This window comes from Podarcis liolepis (genome assembly GCF_965112155.1).
Source record: "Podarcis liolepis genome assembly, chromosome: 4".
Taxonomy (NCBI): domain Eukaryota; kingdom Metazoa; phylum Chordata; class Lepidosauria; order Squamata; family Lacertidae; genus Podarcis; species Podarcis liolepis.
This window is the reverse complement of record NC_139558.1, coordinates 58,803,879-58,820,112: the sequence shown is the minus strand read 5'-3', so window position 1 is coordinate 58,820,112 and position 16,234 is coordinate 58,803,879.

Here is a 16,234-nt window from a genome sequence, read left to right as displayed (position 1 = left end):
TTCTGAAACAACCTTGAACTCAACATGCCACCTAATATAATGCATGTTTATTCAGAAGTAAATCCACTAAATTCAGTGGGTCTTACTCTCCAGTAAATGTGCATAGGAATGCTGACTTGCTTGCTCCCATGTGGACAGGCTGTACTTGAACTGATTTCCAGGGCCCAAGGGGGTGTGCACCATGCCTCCCCAATTTTCCTGGTCATATTTATAGTGGCTTCTGCAAAACCAGCCATTTAGGAAATGCTTGGTATGGAAAAATGTGCTTGTTTATGCAGCACCACTATTTTTTTTACAAAAATTAAAAATTAAAAATAAAAATTGTTTTTTTAAAAAAACCCAGCAACAAAAAAATGAGATTTACCTGGAAAACCCAAAATAAGAAGTATTAAATTAAGTTCAATTAAAACATCACTGTTCAATAAATTTCAAACTCTACAGAAGCAGCAGAGAAGATCTTTCAACAAATTTCCAAATGTCTGGTGAAAAAATATATGATGTTAATCACCCTGAGATTTGAGGAAGAAAGATATACAAATTTAATAAATAATATTAGTAATATTAGTAATAGAAATAATTGAATAAGGTGTTGCAAGTGCCCAAGAGCTAGTGAGATACTTGTCCCTGCTGCCTTAACACGTCAGTAGAGTTAATTATTTGCATGAAGAATTTCCCAAGTTCAATTCCTAGATCTCCAGGAAGGGCTGGGGAAAAGACACCTATCCAAAACCAGAAGTACCATGGCTAGCCAGGGTAAAAAATGAGTTACAGCACTGGTTCCCAAACTACTTTAGTCCACCATCCATGTGGCTCCCCAGTGCCCCCTACACTACCCCACAAAAAAGCATTATTCAGAATAGTAGTTTGCACAACCTACTCAAGTTAACACAATAAAATTCAGAACAGTAACCATTAATTGCACATTTGTTCAAAATTATTTAGTTTAATTCAGCAACAATGATTAACTTGATTTTGTGATGCCACCTGGTACCAGTGCCCCTTGCCTAGGTAACCCACCATCCCCTAGGGGGTATTGCCAACTAGTTCTGAGAGGTCTGACTCAGTAGAAGGCATTTTGTTATGTTCTCATTTTAACCTGATTAGCTCCCCTGTTTTTTTTCTTTTTTGAGGGTAATGATCTTTTTATGCAACCTTGTCAATATAGCATATGGACTCTGACCTAATTCTCAGCTGAACAGACTCTTCCAAATCTGGATTTTTATTTATGTAAAGTTCCTAAGGAACCACAAAACTTTCTTATCCATTGCTGTGGGCTTATACAAATAAAATGAGTGAACGTTGCAATTGACCCATACAAAAAATAGTCATAAGGAAGCCTCAGACTATAAGAGAGCTTTTGTTCACTTGTAATCTGTCAGACATAGCATTGCATAATTAAACAGAAAGGCTTTTAAGCACATGTTTACATAAACGATGTTCTAAAGTGATGCTGACAAAATGCTCCATGTACAACTGAAAAGGTCTGATAACTTCAGGGCATGGAGGTGAAAGCAAATTAGTGTAATTCATGACTACACTTGAAAATGTCCTGATATTGTATTAAGAAGTGTGAGTCATGACTCATAAATGCTTTAACTGAGGAGTGAAGGTTAAAACACACAGCTCATGAATTACTTACAGGCCAATTCTGCAGTTCTTTCTAGCACTTGTTCACGGGACTGCTTCCATTGGCGATAATGTGATTACCTTTGGGAATAAATGTTATTTGGTGTAAGAGTTGAACTCTCTGCCTTCTGAGAAAAAAAGATCAATAGTTCCAACATAATTTACCTGTTTAAATCAAATGTGGCTTGAGCATTCAACTGCATAGCCTCCAGCAAAAGAAAGAAAAAAGAGGTATAACTCAAGCATAATTATGAATATCGCAGCCAGGACCGGGGCTTTGGGTCAAACAAGCTACGATGCAAGTTATCAATAAGCCACATCAACAAGTGTGATCCATAGCAGTGGAAGATGGAAATCAGCCCTTTCCTTCCATGTCATTTCCCCAATCTAGGGAGGAATTTGCCTGTTGTCTTTGTCCATGGAGTTTTCTTGGCAGGGATACTGGAGTGGCTTGCCGGTTCCTCCGCCAGGTGGATCACATTTGGTCACAACTCTCCACTATGACCTGTTCATCTTGCGTGCCCTGCTCGGCATAGTTCATAGCTTCTCTAAGTTATTCAAGCCCCTTCGCCACAGCAAGGCAGTGATCCATGAAGGTGCTGGAGTGATCCATAGTGCTGGAGGAGACTCTTGAGAGTCCCATGGACTGCAAGAAGAACAAACCTATCCATTCTTAAGGAAATCAGCCCTGAGTGCTCACTGGAAGGACAGATCGTGAAGCTGAGGCTCCAATACTTTGGCCACCTCATGAGAAGAGAAGACTCCCTGGAAAAGACCCTGATGTTGGGAAAGATGGAGGGCACAAGGAGAAGGGGACGACAGAGGATGAGATGGTTGGATGGTGTTCGCGAAGCTACCAGCATGAGTTTGACCAAACTGCGGGAGGCAGTGGAAGACAGAAGTGCGTGGCGTGCTCTGGTCCATGGGGTCACAAAGAGTTGGACACAACTAAACGATTAAACAACAACAGGGAGGAATTTATCACACTGAGATGATCATTCCATCAGGGCCAGTATTTCTGTCTGACAAATGGAGTGATGCTCCTCTCCCTTCCCGCTGCATGCTGTTCTGTAGGTTCTCCTGACACCCCCCCCCCAGCTAATTGGGATGGTGGGGTAGGATGCATGGTGGGAGGAGAGAGGGAAAAGCCCTGTTGTGCAAGTGACAGTCCTTGCACAGGGCTTCTGCTGATTGGGTTCATTAGGTGAATCTTGCCCTTCATTTCCCCATGGATAAGAGCAGGCATGTATCATAAGTTGGTTTGTTGCTGCTGCTTACTGGGAGTGCAGAGCAGGAGAGGAAAGGAAAGGTAGTGGGAAGGTCAGCATAGTGCAAACACACCATCAGGAATGCTGGATTGGCTCCACTTTTGTCCTTGCACTGTGCCAACCTCCCCACTGCCTTTGCTCATTCCATCCCTCCCAGTGAATCAGCCGTCAGGAGGTCACCGCTACCCACCAATACTATCTGCTGCTGTGCATCAAATAACTATTGATACACTTTCCCCATGGGGCAAATAGCAGCTTCAGGAGATTTTGCTTAGAAAAAATTGCAGAGGAAAAAGGAATATGGATTCCTAAAATCTATGTCAGCAAGTAGCAGAAACCCCTTGATAATTAGAGATGAAGTGAAAATGTTGGAGAATAAATAAGGATCAGGAGAAATGCAGATGGAATAAGGGTACACTGATTTGGATCACATGGCCAAACTAGATGTGACATTAACAACACTTCCGGAAAAAAGAAAAACTTCCAGGAAACCTGTTTCTTGTGCGTTCACCCTGTTTGCAGGAACGTGAGAATGTTGGCTATCTCGTGTGCACTCATTCTGACTTGTTTGTGGGATGGTAAGACAATGTTGCATCAAACAAGTGTTCTCCCACAGTTTCCCACATTTTCACATCCCTTATCACAAAAAGTCCAATCTTTGTGGGAAGTGGGTTTGTTATTTCAGACCTCCCAATTAACTGTAATTGTGCAAGATGAATTTGATGGTATCTGATTGAATCCTACTTGAAAAGAGTGACAGACTGGAAATACCCTAAATGTGCCCTTGCATCTAATGTGCAGAGGATTTATTTTTAAAAATAATAAAATTGCATTACTTGATTAATGTGAACAGAAATGGAAGGTGGGGGAATCCAGCTCTTTACTCCCCTGCTGTGTCCTGGTGATGAAGATTGTTCTCTGAAGCTACTATCTGCAATGAAAGTAAATGCATATTGGGCACCAATAAGACCGGTTGAATTAAGTGTGCTAGTAACTGTGTTCCAGATTGTAAAAGAAACAAATGACATCCTATGTCTATGAACATCACATACAATATCTATTTCATTAGCTATATATTGCACATTAATCAGCAGCACCCAACAGCACAGCCTTGTCAGTGACAATCTTATTATCATGCAATAAACCACATTTATTTTATGCAAATGTACTGAACATTTGCAGTTGCTAGGAATGTAAATTGCACAGGGAGGAAATGCCCAGTTGTGCAAATAACAGCTTTAGGCTATAACCGATGTCAGCATCGCCCTTGAGCCAGTGCCACTAACTGGACCCATCCACTTCTTCCCCGACTGGGATTGGCGAGCTGGGTAGCACTTCCAGAGACCACCTTCTGCACAGGAACAGGTCAAAGTGCTGTGGACTCACAGCTTAGAGTTGTGAGCACCGGATTCACTCCCACAAGAAGACAGTCGTCGCACAGCAGAGTATAGCAGAGTCTAGCAGAGTATATAAACAACTCGGAGAGCAGCTCTATAGAATATCTTCTTTATTCTATCTACAACTATTATACAACTATATACAGAGCTAAATAGGTCTAGGCATAAATGAATGCTGAAACGCACTAAGTGTCTGCAGCTGCTCTTAGCAGCAACCTTATCTAAACACACAATCTCTCTCTAACACTCTCTTTCTCCGACACACTGACTGACTGACTCTTTGATGTGGTGCTGGCGCAGAATAACTAGAGAGCAGAACATGCCTCCTCCTTTCTGGAGAATCAGCAGACTCCTCAGGAGATTCTTGGATATGGGAGGGGTGAAATCTCCTCAACCCTATGCTCATTTATCTATGAATAAGCCCCACTGACCTTAATAGGACTTACTTCTGAGTAAGCATATATCGGATTGCACTGTCAGATAAGCAATTTTCATCCAGACTGCAGCAGGGGAGAAAGGGTTAAATGCATCTCCTGCTTGCTACAATCCTGATGATCATCAGGCCCCACATGCAAGCTATAATTTATATTTAAAAAATAACATGTACATGGAAACATACATGTCTAGTTTTTTTCTATGTTTCAGTGCAGTTTGAAGGGGCTGGGGCTGCTTCTGGATAGAGAAATGGATCAGAACTGTCATTATCCATATCATCCTGTCAATTCATTGCACTAAAAAGAATCAGGATGTTTATGCAGTGGGCCCAATTCTTATGAACATCATCTTGGAGACAATGAAGAAACTAATGGGAAGAGATGGTCTCTTGGTTATGTATCTCAAAATTTCAAGGCTACGCTGTAAATCCAAGACTAATGCATCATGTGCTCTTCTCTTGTTTGAGCCTGCCATTTTCTAACAAATTGTGTTTCATGAAAGTTGAACATGTAGGAGTCACAAATACTGTGCTTTCCATTATAAAGACACATTTGCAACATTAACAAGTTCTTTGCAAACCTCATCTGGAAGCACAATTAATTATGTTATCTGGATTTTCTAAGGAGTTTTTGTTGTTCTTGCGTGGAAGGATTAAAATGCTACCTTCGTAGTTATTTGCTTGACTCTGATATCAGATAAAGTAGGCTATGATCAATTAAAACACTTCTGCAGCCCAACACTAAGCTTATTTTCTTATAAGTAATGCTAATTCAATTCAGTGTGCTAGTGAAAGTGTTTAGGATTGTATCCTTGGTGCATATGCACAGTTCCTGTTTTGTTTATAAAAGCTAATATAATTTGCCATACTGGAAATAAAAAATGACACCTCTGTTGAACATTGTGTGCAACATGTATTTCATTAGCTAAAGGCTGCATATTAATCAACATCACCCTATAACACAACCTTGTCAGTGATGTTCTTATTATCTTTCAATACACCACATGTTTGTCCTATGCAAATGTGTTGACTGCTCAGTATTGTTAATAATATAAACAACATATTCTCTTACACTTTGGGGGGATATTCTGTTCTGGGTGACTTATTAATAGCAGCAGTTATAGCAATATTGAGTCTGTCCCTGTCAGGTGAAATATCCCATATGTACATATTATGCTGGAACACAATAAAGATGAGATTGCCATATGAGATTTCACAGATGCTGAATTATAATTCTACAACAAAACAGAAATGTGTAGGAACTCCTTCACTCTTCTATCCCATTGCATTTCTTTCTTCACATATTCTGCAAACTCTTGTCAGGATAAAATATATCTGTTTTCTAATATAATTTGTTAAATAGGTAAGCCTTCAACCTAAATTTAATGAACATGATCCAGTAGTATTTATAATATGTTCCTTTGCATGTTTTGTCCAGAAGAAAGTTTGTTGTATTCAGTGAATCTTATACTAAGGTTGACTGGAGCAGGAATGAACATTGTGGCCATGTGGTCTCACATCTCTCACATGTTGTCATGCAATACTTCCAGGTATGTTAAACCATAGTTTCCCATGACACCTGAACTGAAACTCCCTATGCTGCTGCTCAAGCTTGCTTTGGACAGTGAGGCGAGTTTGCAACTGGTACTGAAGCAGCTGCTGCCAATTTGATTGCTGGCACATTACATGTCAGCAATGGAGATGAGGCAGTGGAGCCATTTTAAGCCTGCCCTGCCTTTTCCTCACTCTCTTCCTTGGCTGCCACTCTCCCTCCCTTTATTGTGGTATGACTGGTGTTTGTCACCTACTCCATACTATGTGATAGGAGACCATTAGGTACACTGTCTTAATACTCAGCTATTCTGTCCAATAGGTTGATCTGGCTCCTAATTGTTGATTGATAAATTAATCTGGTCATCAGAGTGTTTCTCAGATAGATTAATATGGTCAATTTGTCAGGACCCAGGAGCAATACATGGATTGCCTCTGAGGTCAATTTGTCTCACACCTGGAGTTTTGGGAACCCTTGGGTGGTAGAAGAGCAGCAGTTGAAGAAGGAGCAAAAAGGGTTTTCTTGTGTGTTTCTTTGTGGCTGATTAGCTGTTTTCCCTGTGCAAAGGTCAGAGGGGGCAGGGTTTCTGTTGAGGCAGGGGATTAGCTGTGGGAGGAGCTTATCAGACCTAGAAGGGCAGCAGTTGAAGAAGGAGCAAAAAGGGTTTTCTTGTGTGTTTCTTTGTGGCTGATTAGCTGTTTTCCCTGTGCAAAGGTCAGAGGGGGCAGGGTTTCTGTTGAGGCAGGGGATTTGCTGTGGGAGGAGCTTATCAGACCTAGAAGGGCAGCAGTTGAAGAAGGAGCAAAAAGGGTTTTCTTGTGTGTTTCTTTGTGGCTGATTAGCTGTTTTCCCTGTGCAAAGGTCAGAGGGGGCAGGGTTTCTGTTGAGGCAGGGGATTAGCTGTGGGAGGAGCTTATCAGACCTAGAAGGGCAGCAGTTGAAGAAGGAGCAAAAAGGGTTTTCTTGTGTGTTTCTTTGTGGCTGATTAGCTGTTTTCCCTGTGCAAAGGTCAGAGGGGGCAGGGTTTCTGTTGAGGCAGGGGATTAGCTGTGGGAGGAGCTTATCAGACCTAGAAGGGCAGCAGTTGAAGAAGGAGCAAAAAGGGTTTTCTTGTGTGTTTCTTTGTGGCTGATTAGCTGTTTTCCCTGTGCAAAGGTCAGAGGGGGCAGGGTTTCTGTTGAGGCAGGGGATTAGCTGTGGGAGGAGCTTATCAGACCTAGAAGGGCAGCAGTTGAAGAAGGAGCAAAAAGGGTTTTCTTGTGTGTTTCTTTGTGGCTGATTAGCTGTTTTCCCTGTGCAAAGGTCAGAGGGGGCAGGGTTTCTGTTGAGGCAGGGGATTAGCTGTGGGAGGAGCTTATCAGACCTAGAAGGGCAGCAGTTGAAGAAGGAGCAAAAAGGGTTTTCTTGTGTGTTTCTTTGTGGCTGATTAGCTGTTTTCCCTGTGCAAAGGTCAGAGGGGGCAGGGTTTCTGTTGAGGCAGGGGATTAGCTGTGGGAGGAGCTTATCAGACCTAGAAGGGCAGCAGTTGAAGAAGGAGCAAAAAGGGTTTTCTTGTGTGTTTCTTTGTGGCTGATTAGCTGTTTTCCCTGTGCAAAGGTCAGAGGGGGCAGGGTTTCTGTTGAGGCAGGGGATTAGCTGTGGGAGGAGCTTATCAGACCTAGAAGGGCAGCAGTTGAAGAAGGAGCAAAAAGGGTTTTCTTGTGTGTTTCTTTGTGGCTGATTAGCTGTTTTCCCTGTGCAAAGGTCAGAGGGGGCAGGGTTTCTGTTGAGGCAGGGGATTAGCTGTGGGAGGAGCTTATCAGACCTAGAAGGGCAGCAGTTGAAGAAGGAGCAAAAAGGGTTTTCTTGTGTGTTTCTTTGTGGCTGATTAGCTGTTTTCCCTGTGCAAAGGTCAGAGGGGGCAGGGTTTCTGTTGAGGCAGGGGATTAGCTGTGGGAGGAGCTTATCAGACCTAGAAGGGCAGCAGTTGAAGAAGGAGCAAAAAGGGTTTTCTTGTGTGTTTCTTTGTGGCTGATTAGCTGTTTTCCCTGTGCAAAGGTCAGAGGGGGCAGGGTTTCTGTTGAGGCAGGGGATTAGCTGTGGGAGGAGCTTATCAGACCTAGAAGGGCAGCAGTTGAAGAAGGAGCAAAAAGGGTTTTCTTGTGTGTTTCTTTGTGGCTGATTAGCTGTTTTCCCTGTGCAAAGGTCAGAGGGGGCAGGGTTTCTGTTGAGGCAGGGGATTAGCTGTGGGAGGAGCTTATCAGACCTAGAAGGGCAGCAGTTGAAGAAGGAGCAAAAAGGGTTTTCTTGTGTGTTTCTTTGTGGCTGATTAGCTGTTTTCCCTGTGCAAAGGTCAGAGGGGGCAGGGTTTCTGTTGAGGCAGGGGATTAGCTGTGGGAGGAGCTTATCAGACCTAGAAGGGCAGCGGCGCGCGCCTAGCGGCGCGCGCAGTTTGATCCATATTTTAGATTTAGGGGAGCTAGTCTCAAACGTTTGTTGGGGGAGACCTAGGTGTTTTTCTTGTGGGGGGAGTTATTTGTCCTGTCTTCACGCTTTTTATGATGGAGGACCGCTGTAGCCACCCCCAACGACACGTTCTCAAGATGGAGGGGGAGGGAACAGCTGCAGTCGCCTGCGGTTCCTGCGCAATGTTTGCCATCTTGCCAAAGGTTGCAGGCAGCTTTACCTGCAGCAATTGCATGTTGATTGCCCTCTTAAAAGACAAAGTCCAGCAACTGGAGGAACGTGTAGCTACGCTCCAAAGAATTAGAGAGCTGGAGCTCTTCTTGGAAGCAACAGAGCACACCGTCTCCACCAAGGAGGAGACAGGGGACTCCCCTGAGAAGGAGGCTAGTTCCCCAACACAGGAGCCAGATATATGGAGAAACGTGACTCAAAGAAGTAGGAGGCCCAGGGTTCGCTCTGATTGTTTAGAAATACACAATCGCTTTGAGGTCCTCTCCCCTCACATGGAAGACGAAGAGCAGACTCCATTTGAGGATCTCTCCCTCATTACAGTCGATCAGGTATATGAAGACGAGCAGCAAAGTCAGTCCTCAGGGAATGTGCAGGCGATCTTGGAACGGACAGCTCACGGAAGAACCCCGACCAAACCTAAGAGGAGGCGTGTAGTGGTGATAGGGGATTCCCTACTGAGGGGAACAGAAGCAGTGATCTGTGGGCCTGACAAGATGTCTCGGGAAGTGTGCTGTCTCCCCGGGGCTAAGATCCAAGATGTAACTGAACGACTGCAAGGAATCATAAAACCCACTGACAAATACCCCTTCCTCTTGGTTCATGTGGGAACCAATGACACTGCAAGCAATAGCCTCCAGAAGATCAAAAGAGACTACGAGGCTCTCGGCAGGAAATTGAAGCAACTAAATGCACAAATTGTCATCTCATCTGTCCTCCCAGTTGAACGATGTGGCCCAGGGAGAGAGGGAAAAATAGTGGAAGTGAACAGCTGGCTTCGCAACTGGTGTAAACAGGAACGGTTTGGATTCTTAGATCACGGACTGCAGTTCCTTGAAGATGGACTTCTGGCAAGCGATGGGCTGCACCTCACAACGGTTGGGAGAAATGTTTTTGCCAAAAATCTCAGAAACCTCATCAGGAGGGCTTTAAACTGACTAATGTGGGGGAGGGAGACAGTGCTCCTGAAGGTAGGAGTCTATCAATTGATGAAGATGATCATCCAAATGTCATAGACCAAATGGAGCAAACAGCACGCAGACCTAGTGGTGGGAGGAAAAAATCCTTAAATAAGAGACACGGGGGAATGATTAATGGACTTCAATGTCTGTACACTAATGCGCAAAGCATGGGAAATAAACAAGATGAGCTTGAGCTCTTGGTACAGCAAACTAAATATGACATAATAGGCATCACTGAAACCTGGTGGGATAAGTCCCACGATTGGAATGTAATAATGGGGGGATACAATCTATTTCAGAGAAACAGACCAGACAAGAAAGGAGGAGGAGTGGCGTTATATGTCAGGGATGTGTATACCTGTGAAGAAATCCAAGATTTAGAACCTCAAAGCCAAAGTGAGAGCATTTGGGTCAAAATTAAGGGAGAGAAGAGTAACAGAGACCTCATTGTGGGAGTTTACTATAGATCCCCAAGCCAAACGGAGGACATAGATGATGCCTTCCTGGAACAGATGGCCAAGCATGCAAAAGGAAGGGAGATAGTAGTAATGGGGGACTTCAATTACCCGGATATTTGTTGGAGGTCAAACTCAGCCAAGAGCATAAGGTCAAACAGATTCCTCACTGGCCTTGCAGACAACTTCATTGTCCAGAAAGTGGGAGAAGCAACAAGAGGAACAGCCATTTTAGATCTGGTCCTAACCAATGTTGATGACCTGGTTAGTGGGGTAGAAGTGGAAGGATCATTAGGCGCGAGTGATCATGCTCTTCTGAAGTTTACTATGCAGCGGAAAGGAGCAGCCAAGCATACTAGGACTCAATTTCTTGACTTTAAGAAAGCCGACTTCATAAAACTTAGGGAAGTGCTGGGTGAGATCCCATGGACAGTAATACTAAAAGGAAAGGGAGTTCATGATGGCTGGGAGTTTGTTAAGAGGGAGATAGTAAAAGCACAACATCAGGCAATACCAATGAGACGGAAACATGGAAGGTGCCTAAAGAAGCCAGGGTGGCTATCTAAAGAACTTTTAACTGAGTTAAGATTAAAAAAGGATGTGTACAAAAAATGGAAAAGGGGGGAAACCACCAAAGAGGAATTCAAACAAATAGCCAGCACGTGTAGACACAAAGTCAGAAAAGCTAAAGCACAGAATGAACTCAGGCTTGCTAGAGAGGTTAAAAGCAACAAAAAAGGCTTTTATGGGTATGTTCGTAGCAAAAGGAAGAACAAAGAAACAGTGGGGTCACTCAGAGGAGAAGATGGTGAAATGCAAACAGGGGACACAGAAAGGGCTGAACTCCTCAATGCCTTCTTTGCCTCAGTCTTCTCCGATAAAGAAAACAATGCCCGACCTGAAGAATTTGGAGCAAATGATCCAGCAAAGGAAACACAGCCCAGAATAACTAAGGAGATAGTACAAGAATACTTGGCTAGTTTAGATGTATTCAAGTCTCCAGGGCCAGATGAACTGCATCCAAGAGTATTAAAAGAACTGGCAGATGTGATCTCAGAACCACTGGCAGTCATCTTTGAGAATTCCTGGAGAACAGGTGAAGTCCCAGCAGACTGGAGGAGGGCAAATGTTGTCCCTATTTTCGAAAAGGGGAAAAGAGAGGACCCAAATAATTACCGCCCAGTCAGTCTGACATCAATAGCAGGGAAGATTCTGGAGCAGATCATTAAGCAAACAGTCTGTGAGCACCTAGAAAGGAATGCTGTGATCACCAACAGTCAGCATGGATTTCTGAAAAATAAGTCATGTCAGACTAACCTGATCTCGTTTTTTGACAGAATTACAAGCCTGGTAGATGAAGGGAACGCAGTGGATGTAGCCTACCTTGATTTCAGCAAGGCATTTGACAAGGTGCCCCATGATATTCTTGTAAAGAAGCTGGTAAAATGCGGTCTTGACTATGCTACCACTCAGTGGATTTGTAACTGGCTGACTGACCGAACCCAAAGGGTGCTCATCAATGGTTCCTCTTCATCCTGGAGAAGAGTGACTAGTGGGGTGCCACAGGGTTCTGTCTTGGGCCCGGTCTTATTCAACATCTTTATCAACGACTTGGATGATGGACTCAAGGGCATCCTGATCAAATTTGCAGATGACACCAAACTGGGAGGGGTGGCTAACACCCCAGAGGACAGGATCACACTTCAAAATGACCTTGACAGATTAGAGAACTGGGCAAAAGCAAACAAGATGAATTTTAACAGGGAGAAATGTAAAGTATTGCACTTGGGCAAAAAAAATGAGAGGCACAAATACAAGATGGGTGACACCTGGCTTGAGAGCAGTACATGTGAAAAGGATCTAGGAGTCTTGGTTGACCACAAACTTGACATGAGCCAACAGTGTGACGCGGCAGCTAAAAAAGCCAATGCAATTCTGGGCTGCATCAATAGGAGCATAGCATCTAGATCAAGGGAAGTAATAGTGCCACTGTATTCTGCTCTGGTCAGACCTCACCTGGAGTACTGTGTCCAGTTCTGGGCACCACAATTCAAGAAGGACACTGACAAACTGGAACGTGTCCAGAGGAGGGCAACCAAAATGGTCAAAGGCCTGGAAACAATGCCTTATGAGGAACGGCTAAGGGAGCTGGGCATGTTTAGCCTGGAGAAGAGGAGGTTAAGGGGTGATATGATAGCCATGTTCAAATATATAAAAGGATGTCACATAGAGGAGGGAGAAAGGTTGTTTTCTGCTGCTCCAGACAAGCGTACACGGAGCAATGGATCCAAACTACAAGAAAGAAGATTCCACCTAAACATTAGGAAGAACTTCCTGACAGTAAGAGCTGTTCGACAGTGGAATTTGCTGCCAAGGAGTGTGGTGGAGTCTCCTACTTTGGAGGTCTTTAAGCAGAGGCTTGACAACCATATGTCAGGAGTGCTCTGATGGTGTTTCCTGCTTGGCAGGGGGTTGGACTCGATGGCCCTTGTGGTCTCTTCCAACTCTATGATTCTATGATTCTATGATTCTATGATTCAATGCAGAAAGGCTTCCCTGCTTACCTTCAGGTTGTTGCTGGGGTAGGGGGCAAGCAAACTGGTTTGTCTTTGAACAGGCAGGGGATAGGTCATCCTTAAAGCTGTGGGATTTGATTTATAGTCAGTTCCTTTGTTTCCCTCTACAGGTTTTAAGTTTTATAAAGTGGCCCTTATTCAACTCAGCTATACATGCTCATGTCTTTGTTTCAGCCCTAGGCCATAAACTGTCATGTATCAAACAATCATTTGACCCTTGCTTGATATCCTAGAGTAGTCAGTGTTAAAGTCTCACTTTCTCAGTTCAGTTTAGCATAAAGGTACACAAGAGACAGGAAGAGAAGAGGTGGAAATGCATGGGCATTTGTCAGGTTTTGGAATAACATCAGAACTGAGCTTTAGTTGTGTCTATGCCCAATATAACAATGGGAGTCAATATAGTTACAAACATACATCTATACTCTGCACAAAGCATCAAATTAACCAGAACTAGTGCACCTCACTCACCTGTGCATTATACTGTAATGAGACTTTTGTTTGTAGAGAGCTACACACCATATAACCACCCTTTAATGAGTGGGGTCCAAAATTATAGGCATTATTTGCATAGATTCTGATTCACACAGAGACTGTGCGCACAGAAGATTAAAGGTGCTTGAGCCCTGTTATAGTCTAAATTCTGTCACAGTCCTTCATATCCTTATTTGGTATCCCATATCTGCTACACAGTATCTACCATGAAATGTGTAAAAAACTTGGGAGCATTCTGCTTAAACTCAGAGGAAGCTTCTTGTGAAATTGGACAACTTGTAACAGTCTCTTTTCAAGGAAGTGATTTTATCCAAACATCATATCTGAATTTTATACCCATCTGCAGTTTTCTTCCTATTTTGCCTCTTAGGGATGTTGTGTGCATTTGGTTTGGTCATCTTCAAAAATATTTTTAAGCATTTTGGACATCAGACATGTGTAATGCTGGATAGAACTATTCTCTTAACTCCTCCCACCCCCACCAGAAAAGCTTGGCTACATAGATTTCTTATTGTGAGGAAATGTTGATTTCAATGAAAACTGTATGTCTACTGCAAAATGCCTTTACTTGCAGTTTCCTGACCTGCTCTCTTTCTGGTTCTCTCTAAGTGGTTCGGAATTTATAGCCGATATATGAAAGTCCCTGTTATCAGAAAGGCTACTATATAATGGGAGATATTTCCAGCTGCTGTAAATCTGCATAGCTCCATTAAACTGTATGAAACAGCATCAATTTACAGCAGCCACAAATCGAAGCCAGTGTTTGTAAAGACAGTTCATGTTCGTTGGCATAAATCTAGGTTATGAATTCAAACCAATTTGTAACCGAAAAAGGTCACTCAATAACTGAGAGAACAATGTTTCAAGAGACTCATGAAATGCAAGTGCATAGTAGTGGGAGATGCTTTGTGGTATGGCTTCGCTTGTTGCCTAGCAACAGAGACATATGCCAGATAAATAATGGATACTCTTGCCATATGAGAACCACTGAAGGATGTATAAAGTTTAGGACCAGATTATATCTTTTATCAAACCATCCTCAGGTTACATCACTGAGCAAATTACTGGGTGAGCTTCACTGAACAAAGTAGGAGTTACTTCTGAGAAAACGTTTTGCAAACTTTAGTATTACACAAATCTCTTCTTCATTGTTCAGTGTTCACCAAAATGCATGTGTCAGTTCTAAAGAGCACACCCAAGTCCCATCAGGCATAAGGACCCCCTGGACAGCTAAGTCCAATCCAGTCAAACTTGACTATGAGGTGCAGTGCTCATCTTCCTTCAAGCTGAGGGAGCCAGCATTTGTCCACAGAGAGCTTTCTGGGTCATGTGGCCACTTCTGGTGCAATGGGACACCGTAATGAGTGCCAGAGTGCACAGAAACGCCATTTAACTTTCCGCTGGAGTCGTACCTATTTATCTACTTGCACTAGTGTGCTTTCAGACTGCTACAGTAGGTTGGCAGAAGCTGGGACAGAACGATGGGAGCTCACCACAATCATGCGGATTTGAACTTCCAACCTTCCGATCTTCAACCCCAAGAGGCTCACTGGTTTAGAGCACAGCTCCACCTGCATTCCTCCATCAGGCAGATTTCTGAAAGTTGCCTTAACCCAATCATGCCTTGTTATACCTACTGTTTTTCTCCCCCACTTCCTTACCTGTGCAGACTCCATGCCAGACTGGCAAGCATGTCACACCATCCCCAAATGGCAGTCTAGTTAGTGCTAGCTGTGTGGAGTAGGCATAAAGAGAGAGAGAGAGAGAGAGAGATACAAAACAAGGAGTCTCTCTCTCTCTCTTCCCTCCCCTCGCTGCCCAAATTGCTTCTCAGCCTTGGGAGACTAGCAATTGTCAAAAGCCTACAATACTCATAGGGAGTATTGGCAGACAAAAAGGTGCAGGATTTAGAGTGAGGACTTGACTAATAAGCCAGACTCAACCTGCTTTCCAGTTGGTGAAACGTTTACTAGTGACTTCTCTATCCCCTCCCTTCAGGAGCAAAAATTCATGAATTGTCTCTCCGAAAGGAATGGGGTAGGGGCATGCATGTCCCCTCTGGAAATATGTTAGCAGCACTCTCAGAACGTGTATTTGTCTTGGGCAAATGTTGAGCTGCTTATAATCTGATACATTTAGAACATGTTTTGAACTGTTACTAATCTATTAACAGTAACCAAATGCCATCAGCTTATAGTGGACTGTTTTCTTAGTCCAGTGCAATTCATATGGGGAATCTCTGTATGAATTATGATTTAGTTGACCATTAGAGAAGTTTAGAGAGATTTGTTTTGAACATAGAATTTTACTAACATATTTCAGATATTTTTGCAGTTGTTATTTTGTAGATAAACAATAAAAAGGATGCCTAAATTGTTGACTATTTCACAAATGCTAAACATGCTGCCTTGGGGAACTATTCATCAACCCCTCTTCCAAATAAGTCCCACTAAAATTAATGAATGTGGCATAGGATCAAATACTAGTGGAATTGCACTCTAAATCACTTTCTTATCCAAACAGTATGGCTTAAATGATAATAGTGAGGAATAAGGCATGGTCCTCAATGGTTTGGCTGGTTGATAATAGGGTGCATAGGGTTTCCTTTATTAGGAAATATTTACCAGTTAATCACTGCAAATGGATTTAAATTAGTTTAGCCTTATACCCATTAGTGTAATTCTGTAATTTACTGATGCAATTTTAAGCAAGCAAATAAACTAGTTCAATTATCTCTATTCTGGATGAATGCATTCATTTATGTGGTACACAACATGATGGGCATTTCCCTGGCATATTT